General features: G+C 35.9%; 1 long non-coding RNA gene across 1 annotated transcript; it reads right to left on the bottom strand.

Annotated features, from left to right (window-relative positions):
• Positions 1-4,506: 4,506 nt before the first annotated feature.
• On the bottom strand, positions 4,507-5,711 carry LOC139893217 (uncharacterized). The gene is made up of 4 exons (XR_011774411.1): positions 5,450-5,711; positions 5,303-5,364; positions 5,006-5,213; positions 4,507-4,927 (listed from the first exon to the last, which is right to left on the bottom strand). It is a non-coding gene; the product is annotated as an uncharacterized lncRNA (long non-coding RNA).
• Positions 5,712-8,806: the final 3,095 nt, after the last annotated feature.

Raw genomic sequence — 8,806 nt, 5'->3', positions numbered from 1 at the left:
TGGGATACGATTGCATCACGGAATTGTCAAGATTATAGGAGTTCATTTTCATATTTTTCAATAGTTCAAGTTAAAAGTTGAGTTTTGTTTGGTACACAAAATTATAGTTATAGAAACTTATTATAAGCTTATTGAAAATATAAGCTCTACAAATATAAGCAAGTTGAAGTAGCTTATAAAATAATTAGAGCTTATGAAACATGAAATTATCTTGGATGTACTTTTTTAGAACTGATTATACTAAAACATTTAAATCAGATAAACAGCTGCAATAGAAAGTGCGACGAGTGATGGTGTTTGGACGTCCTTCTGTTATTTTGAATTTTCCTATTTTTGATTATTTTTTATGGTTAAATAAATTACACATCAAATTATTTTTGGAGACAAACGAGTCTACGATGATCATGTTAGATAATAGGTTAGTGGCCCAACCCGATTGTGGGCTTGGGTCCGTTAGGGTTTATAGATTAATTAGGGTTTCCAGTTATAAATAGTTAATCAATAATAGAGAATGGTAAGGGGGTTCTATTATATAACAGTTCCATCGGGCTTCTTTTGTTTTGTGGTGGCCGAAATGTGAATAGCGTGGTAAGCTGTAAACAATATGTCATGTTTTTATAAAGTATAAAAGAAAAATGTTAACATGTTCAAGATATCTGATGAAAATGTTTTTGTTATTGAGGCTCAAATGGTTTTATGAATCCTTATGGATTGTTAGTGCTTAAACTACTTTGTGTGTTAGTTACAAGTTGCAACAATAATGAGTATTGTTTGCAAATAGCAGAACCTTAATGGTTCGCCCTAAACAATCTCACCACCAGGATATGTTTAATTATTTGACTTGATTTTCATATTAACATCTGCAGCCTCTGGTAAGTGCTTACGGACTTGCAAAGCATAGAGATGGTCGCTGGTGGAGATCGATGCTGCAGTTGAATTGACAAGACGTTGTAGGGATGCAGCTGCTGCTGTTGGTGATTTAATAATTAATATTCATCTATCTATGGTGGTTTACGTTGAGGTATGACCTGATCATTTACTTTGTAAAGTCCCCTAGTTTGTATATATATAGCGTTATGACAATTTGGCTAGCACACCCACACCAGCGGAAACGAGGATATAATTTGTTTGAGACAAATTTGCGAAAAATAATAGAAAGCAAATAAAGTAACTGATAACACGACGATTTAACGTGGTTCGGCAAACCCTGCCTACATCCACCCCAAGAGTCTCCTTTATTCTTATAATATAAAAGAACTCGGTACAAGAAAAAGTACACTATGAGTTAAACTCAAACCCAAGCCCCTTAGATTTTAGTATAAAATCTAAGTTTCCCGTACACTCTTTTACACTCCTTACAAGAATAAAACTCTTAACCTCACAAAGAAGGGTTCCCGTTGATGTTACTGATCAACTCCCTATCTACTTTGTGATACCCTCACAAATAAACACACTCCGTTGATAAACCCTATCAACTATGTTTTTCCTTTGTGATTACATTTTTGTGGATGTTATTTTCTTCTCTGCAAGATCACCTATTTATACATGAATATATTCATGCATACAAGTTGCCAACAACTCTTGATCACACCTACCCCATGTGAAAACACAAACATTGCCAACTTTGAATTGTGATGATGCAAAATCAAATTTCTCTTGGACAATTTCTAACAACCACATGTTTATCACATTTAAATGTTAGTCAAATATGGACTACTGTCCAACATATAGTCTGATGATTAATTTCTCGCGTTTCTTTAACAATATTGACGAAGCAGAAACTTATGTCAATTACGCAAGTGAATCATTAAAAATATGGTGGCTGGTTTGATGTGGCTTCCTTCGTTCTTGAGAACCTAGCTGCCGTTGAAACAGATGCTGATGGAGCGACCAGTTGTACTAGGAGATCCCCACCACCTAATGATGGCATTTATACTGATGTCAGTACTGAAAATGATATTTTCCCTGGCTCAAGGTACTCTTAGCAAATTCTTGATCGACTATATAATTGCAGATTTTGAACCATTCATTCAGGTTATGTTCTATTTTTTATTATTAACATATTACAAAGTTTACTTGAAATCAAAAGGGTTCTAATGGTTCGAACCGGTCGAGAGTTTTTTGCTGTTTGCAATCTCTTCAGTTGCTTCACTTATTAGATAAATTGGGATGTGATACTCTAGATTTTGTTAATAAATTAAATTATATGATTATTTATCAACATTCAAAAGATGGACAGAATGTGCTTGGCATTGACCCGGTCCGACTTGACCTCTTTTGATCCTACCATATATATTTTTTTTGGACATCATATTTAGTTTGGGATCACCCAGAGGGACTTAACCACCCACGCGTTCATCTCCCGTAGTTGCATAACCCGCCCTCAACTACTGGAGGAAACCCGTACCAATCCAAGGGTATGGCCGGTAAAACCCCCCTCCCCGCCGCCCCCGCACTAAGCGAAAGGCGACCTGGGTAGATACTTCAGGTCAGGGATAACATTGAGTACAATATTGCATCCCAGCGGAGTCGAACTCCTGACCTCTCGCTAAGAGAGGCAGGCCACTACCAGTTAAGCTACAACTCAATGTTTGATCCTACCATATTAGTTACTCAATTCGTTTGACTCTTCTAATTTTCCACCTCTGATTGACTCTTGTTATCATATGAAAAAGACAAAGCAAAGGAGTTGAATACTTGGTCGAGGCTTCAACATTTTGTAACCAATTCTGCACCATCTGGCATACGATTACATGTCAGTCATTTTTGACCCAACTCATTTCATTCTCTTATTTAGTGCATACACTACTAATCTAATTTCTTTCTCGTTTATTTTTCATAGTTAGTTAAAGCTGTTTCTATTGTGATCTTTCAGGTGACAGGTCACTTTTTAAAGCCTTGTTGGTGGAAGCCACCTGTTCTGTTCATCGACGGTTTTTTCTGGATTGTAATGAGATAGCTAATAGCTAATCTTTATGAAAGTTCTGAAAGGAGATTTTCATGTGAACATAGCATTCTACAACTAGGGGCTCCTATAAACATATTTGGTGATTTGCATGGTCAACTGGAGACCTTCGCCTTCTGCATCTCTATTTTTGTATAAACCGATTTGTATATTTCTTGTGTTTTTGATTATACGGACAGTTCGTTATAAATAAGAAGGGAATTCCATCAAATTGACAAAGGCTTCATAAACAGATACAAGCATCCAAATACATCAGCCTAAAACAAAACAACAACCACTAGGCCGATTGACAAAGGAGCCATGGATTGAACTCCCATACATATAATTAAAATTAATGACTAAAACAAGTTTAAAGGTAGTTCCCCGCAAGAACACTTTGAGCTGGATATTGCGAACTATGTGAGTCTAACACGTGATCTTTCCATTGAAACTATGTGGTTTCTTCCGATCCAAATTGCCCATAGAGTAGTCGGGCCAGTCAATCTCCAAAAATTGTTGCCTTTGACCCCATGCAATAAAACCAAACGCTTGAAAACCGAACAATAGACTCCGTTATGAGATATCAAACATTCCATCAATTAAAAAGAGCCGACCAAATATTGAACATCCATGAGGAATGTAGCAAAAGATGTTCGGTAGATTCTTCAACACACGAGCACCAGACGCAATCTCCAAAAATTGTTGCCTTTGACCCCATGCAATAAAACCAAACGCTTGAAAACCGAACAATAGACTCCGTTATGAGATATCAAACATTCCATCAATTAAAAAGAGCAGACCAAATATTGAACATCCATGAGGAATGTAGCAAAAGATGTTCGGTAGATTCTTCAACGCACGAGCACCAGACGCATAACGACATATGGTCAGGGCTTACAATGTGCCTTCACCTAAGAACACCCCTAACGGAATGTTATTTTTAATCGAGAGCCAATAAAAAAGTATAATCTTTGAAAGCATTCGGTTATTCCAAAGCAAGCTGACCCACGGTGGAGACTAATTGTTACCTGTGGGTTAAGAAAATTTTGATTGAAAGGATCAAACCACTCTTCATACGCCTACGAAGGGACAAAGAGTTGACATCATTAGAGCTTATAGCCGTGGATAATGGGTTTTTGAATATGGTTGATAAAAAGGAGAATATTGACTTTCATATGGCTACACGAAAGGGTCAAAAAAGGTACTCCTACTTAAATTATCAATCTGTAAAGTCCAATGGGTTAATGTGTAATTCATCCAAAGTTAATAAGTACAGGGACTAGAAGTGTCAATGTGCTATAAAGATGAACAGGACGTTATTTCTGTTACACGCTCCTCTCTCCAGCTCATTGACTTTTGTTGACTATGTTAATTAGCGTGTATAAGTCGCAATTGAGGCAATTGGTAGTTACAATATGTTACGTTCATTAACTTTCACTTTTATATTCATAGTGTAATCAAGTCATTCGTGTACAATTGGTCACGATCAATAAAGAACTTATGTTTGTCTAAATCGACATATGAATGTGAGCACCTCTATCCGTTTCTACATTTGCCAAGTTTTCATAAATTAAAAGTCATAACTTCTTATGACAAATTGTTTTTTAATCATCAGATATATAGATTAGATATAGATTATCTCTTCTTAGGATATTATGTTGATTGAGGCCACACAGATTGGAAACCAACCATTAGTCTTCTGTTATCTTTGAAGGTATTACATGTGTCTCCCACTTTCGTATGGAAAGTTAATTTTAGCATTAAAAGAAGTATGATTAATTTAATTCGTTTATCTAAAGATATTGCTTGCAATTGGTTGAATATTGTAGGCCACACAGATTGGAAACCAACCATTAGTCTTCTGTTAGCAGCTTCATCATTCCCACAAGAGACGTCAAGAATTAGTTCTGTATCCCAACCTCACCCGGCCCCACAAGAGACGTCAAGAATTAGTTCAGTCATTAAGAACACCACAATTTCCACCTGAATTTAGCAAAAAAAGAAAAAGGGTTAGTTTTAGGTAACACCTCTGCACAAAATGCCATAATTTTGGAAGTTTACCTCATTATCATTTGGCATTGAGGCTTTCGTGTAGCGAACAAGAAACAAAAAAGGCATAGGAACTATCAAATACCAGCCTAACTGTCCAATAAATGATTTCTCCATGACCAGAATCTGCTCTCGAGAGTACGCATTGTCAGATATCGCAAATCAAATCATTGACTTCTGGTGACCATATTACCTTCCGCTTGCGGTTTCTGCAATTGGGCTAAAAAAAAAACCAAGAAAACTATCAGCTTCAGACACATAAAACATTTAGTGATTCAACTTGTTGAACACAAAACTTACAACATATACCTTTACATTCTTAGCAGCTACTGCAAGCTTGTGCATTTGCCACCAACTGAGCGCATAAAATTCTAATCAAAATCAAAAACATTTTTTCAAAAACAAGTCAAGAACAAACAAATTTGATGAACACATATATATGATAGGGAGAATAACCTTGTCATCGGCCGAGTTTGAGGCTTTCCGATATCAATAACGGTTGAGGCAACCACAAGATAACCAATATCACCAAGGGCTCCCCTGTTCTTTCACCCTGTACCCCATTCTTCTGATTTACATCAGCTACACATAAATCAAACTTTAGTAAAATACTATCAATCAATATACTATTATTATGGAATGACTTTACTGTGCCGTTGGTCCCTCCATTATACACCAAAAAGCTAACAGCGTCCCTTCGGTTTTTTTTTTTTTTTTTTTTTTTTTTTTTTTTTTTTGCTAACAGCATCCTTCCATTATCCAATTTAAGCATACCGAGTCCCTCCGTCTAGAATCCGTTAAAAAATTATGTCAACCCGTGACATGTGACTAGCATGTGAGGGTAAAATCGTCTTTTTACCCCTCTTCTTCAACGGAATCTGAAATTTGCTTAACTTGTTCATCCCAAAATTACAAACCCTAATTTTTTTTTTTTTTTTTTTTGAAAAAAAACAAGCAATACAAACTAAACACAAATCAAACCGAGTACCGAATTTCATCGATCTAAGTTCATAGTTCTTGCTCGTTCAATATACCACTAATAAAAATATAAATGAAATCAAATTTACTTCAGGCTCGTATATGTACAGACAACTATATACAAAACATGTATGAGTAAATCCAAATTGTAAAATCAACCAAATATTCAAGTTAAAGTAAAATGCACCATTTTACCACACACAAAAAATCCATCTCAACTCAGATCGAAAGATTTAAACTTGTAGATTTAAACCCAGATGGCAAATCACCGCCGGAATCCATCATCATCCTCAAACGAAACCCAAACCATAACCGGAATCTCCGTCACCATCCTCAATCGAAACCCAAATCACCACCAGACTCCGTCACCATCCTCAATCGAAACCTAAATCACCACCAGAATCTCCGTAACTATCCTTAATTGAAACCCAAACCACCATTTTACCGGCCGTTAACTCCATCGTAAGCGACCTTCATCGACACAGCTACCACTGTTGACTTCGTTTCTTGTTGGTGGTATTTCGTTTCTAATTTCTTTATTTCATGATTTCGGTTTGTTGAATTTTTGTTTAAATTGTATAGTTGCATTTGATGAAGATATCATACTGAATTGAATTCTGTTTGAAATGAAGGATTAGTTAGGACTTGGACTGTTGAGGAACAAGATCACTAGAATTTGATTTTGGCTTTTGATATTTAATTTTCGAAGCTAGCTCCACCGTCGGGGGTTCGATTTTCAATGTATTTTATTGCGTTTAGTTTGTAAAATTATTTCTTGACTAACGATGATGTCGTTGAAGCGCAACTCGAGTCGAACTAAAAGGTATAAACCGTGAAAGATTTAAATGTTATTTTAAATTAACAATATATGTGCATCTCCGCGTTTCGCTATGGAATTGTCGACTTTTAAAAATTTAACGCAAAATCAACGCGTATGAAAAGTACCCCAAATATTTAGCGTTTTTTTAAAAAGAATCCGTTTTGCGTATCGTTAGTGACGTGTTCGTAAAATTATTTCGAGTTTAACGATGATGCCGGAAAAATTTAACTCGTTGCAAGCGATAAAATATGACCTGTTGAATATTTAGGTGGAGTTTATTTAAGATTTTTTATGAAAATGTTGATTTGGCACTTTACCCCCTGTTTGGGGGCCGGTTTTAATGTTTGAACAAAGTGTGGAGGGTTTTTTGGCAAGGTGAAAGTAAAAAAAAAAGTGAAATGACAAAAATACCTTTAGTACTATTCATCATTTTTTTCTAATAGTTAATATGGTAATTCACCAGTAGGCATAATGATTTTAGATTTTTTTTTTTGTCAATTAGGGTTTGTAATTTTGGGGAAGAACAAGGAGCTTTAAATTCAGATTCAGAATCAGATGAAGAAGAGTAAAAAGACGATTTTACCCTTACATGCGAGTCACATGTCAAGGGTTGACAGAATTTTTTAACGGAATCTAGACGGAGTGACTCGGAATGCTTAAATGGGATAATGGAAGGATGTTGTTAGCCACAAAAAAAAAAAAAAATGAAGGGACGTTTTTGATGTATAATGGAGGACCAACGGCACAATAAAGTCTTATGAATACTAAAATCCATCTGGGCCAAGCTATATTGACTCAAAGCCCTAAACTTTCTTGATTATAAATAGAAGTTTTCTAATGACAACCCTAAGGGTTGTCATTAAGGGATTTAGACATGTTAATTTTGTTTGTACATTCAAAGTAACTACTCATTTTCTAGAAATAACTACCACTAAGTCAACAAATGTACCACAAGTTTATGCATAAATTTTTTTCAAAAAGACAACCTTAAGGGCTGTCATTAGAAAACTTCTTATAAATATAGTTTTCACAAATTATTGCTTTACTTTTCACTTATATCTTATCAATTTCTAATCAAGGCAACAAATTTTCATACTAATCAATTTTTTGATACACATAAAACCATTATTCGCAAAGTTAATACCCAATAAAACACTTACCCAGGCATTAATTTGTAAATAAATCACATAAACAGCCATTTATTTCAAGAACTAACTCATACAGATGGCAAATATTAATACCTCCAATAGGGACAGCAGTTTCATTAGACGTCATATCTCCTTATTCTTGATCTTGCATATGACCGGAAAACGCCTCCAATACTCATCAAAATAGATGAGAAAAACGACTGAAGACTGCTGTTTTTTGCCCCCCCCCCCCCCCCCCCCCCCCCCCCCCCCCCCTTTCCGAGTTTTAGGTCGCCACAGTATGACCGATTTATTCTTCTTTTAAATAAATTAAAGTCACTTGCAGTTTCTTCTTATTGTAGTGATTGATTTTAGGTTTGATGAGCCGGAGAAATCGATCGTACGAGGGATTTTACTTTTTAATTGGATATGGGATACACAGGAAGCGCCGCATTTTTTTTAAAAAACGGTCATATTTATAATTTTTAATTTCTACAAATTCGAATATTAACCTTTTTATGAGAAGGCCATGAACACTACTCACATGAATTTTCATTTAAGAAACTCTCTTCAATCATCGACGATCGGTTACTTGGCCAGAACTCGCAACCTGGGGATGTAACTTGTCGTAATTTTTTGGTTCCTAAAAAAGTGGAGCTCTTCGTTTGGCGTGCTCTGAAAAAGCGTCTCCCGGTTAGGATCGAACTAGATAGGAGAGGCATTGATTTGCATAGCGTTAGATGCCCTCTTTGCGATGATGGCCTCGAGTCAATTGAGCATACTCTGATCTTTTGTTCGTATGCTCAAGACCTTTGGTCCCGAGTCTTCAAATGGTGGAATCGTGGTGTCTTCTCAAACTTTTCTTTGAATGATCTCCTTCGTGATAGT

Source organism: Rutidosis leptorrhynchoides, chromosome 2 (genome assembly GCF_046630445.1).
Source record: "Rutidosis leptorrhynchoides isolate AG116_Rl617_1_P2 chromosome 2, CSIRO_AGI_Rlap_v1, whole genome shotgun sequence".
NCBI lineage: Eukaryota > Viridiplantae > Streptophyta > Magnoliopsida > Asterales > Asteraceae > Rutidosis > Rutidosis leptorrhynchoides.
Note: the sequence above shows the minus strand (reverse complement) of the source record. Positions and strands in the feature narration are given on the sequence as shown.